The sequence below is a fragment of the Schistocerca cancellata genome, chromosome 1 (assembly GCF_023864275.1).
Source record: "Schistocerca cancellata isolate TAMUIC-IGC-003103 chromosome 1, iqSchCanc2.1, whole genome shotgun sequence".
NCBI classification, from domain to species: Eukaryota; Metazoa; Arthropoda; class Insecta; order Orthoptera; family Acrididae; genus Schistocerca; species Schistocerca cancellata.
In genome coordinates, this window is record NC_064626.1 from 108,206,837 (window position 1) to 108,210,180 (window position 3,344).

Consider the following 3,344-nt stretch of genomic DNA (forward strand, 5'->3'; position numbering starts at 1 on the left):
CGATCAGCTGAAGTATTTCTTCTGTTAGCCATGGTTTCTTCGCAACTACCTTTTTTGTGCCTACGGTTTTCTTTCCAGCTTCTGTGATTTCCCTTTTTAGAGACGTCCATTTCTCTTAAACAGAACTACCTCTGAACTATTTCTTATCGCAATATCTACAGCGTCAGAGAACTTCAAGCGTCTCTCTCCATACTAGTGTTGGGCTAAACTGCAATTTTCCCATATCAGTGATTTCTGTGAAAGTTACTTTTCAGTATCTGTTATTCTTAACTGTGATTTGTCGCAGTTAAGAGTCGCAGTTAAGAAACCTAAGTCGCGTATCCCTCCGCCACTGCTATTTCTGCGATTTCTGCTACTTCCGCGATTTCTGCGACTTCTGTGACTTCTGCTACTTCTGCTACTTCTGCGATTTCTGTGACTTCTGCTACTTCTGCGACTTACCACCGTATGAAAAAGCTACATCTGTCCACACAGAAAATTGCATCTCAACAAACCTGTCATTGGTAAGTATGTTTTACGTTTGTTCTTCCGTTGGCTTTAATCTTGTATTAAAGAAACAACTGTGAAAATATTAATAGTGTAATTAATATGTAAGTAGCCATACAGTACCGTAATAGTTCGTGTTTAAAAAATGAATTCTAACATATTGTTATGTTCTCAGGTACCCGAACTACATTTCAGTCACTCAGTAAAGTGATAACTCAAAATATCATTGTCAGCAGATCTGGAGAAATTGCCACTGCGTCTTTAGACCGTTTTCGTCAGACGAGAGGTTAGTTTCTAAGTGTTTCGATGGACTTAATTACTTAAGTCATATCGTTCTTGCAAATGTGAAATATGCCCCATTGAGTGGCTTTCATTACAGCAAATATTAGCAATCTACTCTGTCAATTATATTGCTTGTAATTAGTGACAGCAAAAATTGTTTAATAATTCTTGTGATTTCGCAGACACAGTTCTGGTTGCTGTATGTATCTATCCACATCAAGGCTGTTGGGAGAGACTCATGAAGATTCAAGAGAGCTCTTAGAGGATTTGCAGTTTAAAAGTGACATTATTGCGAAATAAGTGTGCAGATGAGTGATTAAACTGTGTTTTATTGAAGTAGTTGTGCGATTTTAAAGGAATAATAAATGTTAAATACAGTGAGCGAATAATGAAAATCTCATTTTCCACATGTTAAGCCGTCCTATACCCGTAATTTTCCGCCACATATTTATTGGTAAACACTTGTTAGAGAGTGACATGCCGCCCCCCCCCCCCCTCTTTCTCCACAATCTTGGTGTGACACTGACCTGTAACATATCCCGAAGTCTACAATATCATTTTGAGGCTGTTGATACGAAAGTGGGAAGTACAGATCTTACAGTTATATCAGGAATAGCTTAAGTGAATTACTTGAAAGTAACCCAGGAAAAGCTTACTTATGTAGGTGGTAGTAGTGTCGGCAAAAAGTTCTTGTGTGTGAAGTTGCCATGTAGAACACCAGGTGTAAAACTTTTCTCCTGAGTCTTGAACTGTGTCGGAACAAAAGTGAGGCATTCATATGACACAATAATACTGTTTTTATTTCACTACACTTATACAGATGTCTGAGTTCTGCTGTGTTAACATTGCAAAGTCCTGTAGGCATGTGGAGTATTAACCAAAACTGTCATATTGGAAGCAGAATCAAACACATTTGTTACGTTACTTGATATTTTCAGGAGAAAAAGGCAATGTTGCTTCTTATTAATATAATACATTCAGAGTCACAGCTGTGTTTGACCAACCATAACTGATGCTGAATGTGCATGTCGTCATATAATATGATGGGCTTATTTCAATAGTGGTACAAGTCCATTACCTCCACTTTTTTGTCTATAATGCTTCTGAAATTAATGATCCAAACAAACATAAATAAAGGTTAATCTCTAGCAAGAAGCCATATGCTTGAATATTTCTGGTATCTCAACTGCAGATTTTTCAGCACTCATTTAACTTTACGAGTCTGTATCTCAAAATGAACAAAAGTGGACTTCTACCACTATTGAAATAAGCCCTTCATATTCAGTATTATGCACACAGTACGTCGATCTCGTGAGACACAAGGCTCTCGTAACAAAGTACGTACGTCGGTCAACAGATGGCACTAGGAAAAGAATGTTAACTGCGCTTTTTAGTTGCTACTTGCGACTCTTAGTTGCGATTTGTCACAGAAATCGCAGTTTGACTCGGTAGCGAATAGCTACTTTGCTCAACAGATGGCACTGCGAACTGCGCTTTTTACTTGCAACTTGCGACTCTTAGTTGCGACTTGTCACGGAAATCGCAGTTAGACTCGATAGCTTGTTGCAGAGTTGAGCGTAGTACGAACTTTGCTCAACAGATGGCACTGCTAACTGCGCTTTTTAGTTGCTACGTGCGACTCTTAGTTGCGACTTGTCACGGAAATCGCAGTTAGACTCGATAGCGTGTCGCAGAGATGAGCGTAGTACGAACTTTGCTCAACAGATGGCACTGTTAACTCTGCTTTTTAGTTGCTACTTGCGACTTCTAGCCGCGATTTGTCACTGAAATTGCAGAAAGCAGTACGGAATTCGGCCAACAGATGGCTCACGGCGTTGAATGTGAAATGCTACTTGCGACTGCTAACTGTGCCTGAAATCGCAGTTAGATTTTGTAAAGTTGTTATTGTGATATCTGTGACTTCTCAATCACTGTGATTTCTAACAGATACGCGATTTCCTGCCCACCACTACTCCATACCTTATTACTTCCGTGTCTCACTTCTTTGGGCACTGATTCTTCCTGACTAGTCACCTATATTTCTCTCTGCTCTTGATCAATACTAAATTGTGATCTGAATCTATATCTGTTCCCGATTATGCCTTACAGCACAGTATCTGATTTCGGAATCTCTACCTGACCATGATGTAATCTAACTGAAATATTCCCGTACCTTCCGGCCTTTTCCAAGTATACCTCTTCCTCTTTGATTCTTGAACAGAGTATTCTCTATTACTAGCTGAAATTCACTGCAGAATTCAATTAGCCTTTCTCGTATCTCACTCCTAGTACCAAGCCCATATTATCCCGTAACCTTTTCCTCTAATCCTTCCCCTACAACCGCATTACAATCCCCCATGAGTATTATATTTTCGTCTCTCTTTACGTACTGAGTTACCTGATCAATATCCCCATATAATTTCTCCATATCTTCATGCTCGGCTTGTAACGTAGACATGTATACATGAACTAGTGTTGTCGGTGTTGGCTCGCTGTCGATTCTTATGAGGACAACCGAGTCTCTGAACCGTTCTCAATAACTCACTTTCTGCCCTACCTTCCTATTCATAACAACT

General features: G+C 39.5%; 1 long non-coding RNA gene across 1 annotated transcript; it reads left to right on the forward strand.

The window, feature by feature from the left end:
* The first annotated feature begins 421 nt into the window (after positions 1-421).
* LOC126151697 (uncharacterized) lies at positions 422-1,053 on the forward strand. Its single transcript, XR_007532058.1, has 3 exons — positions 422-503; positions 662-772; positions 951-1,053. It is a non-coding gene; the product is annotated as an uncharacterized LOC126151697 (long non-coding RNA).
* Positions 1,054-3,344: the final 2,291 nt, after the last annotated feature.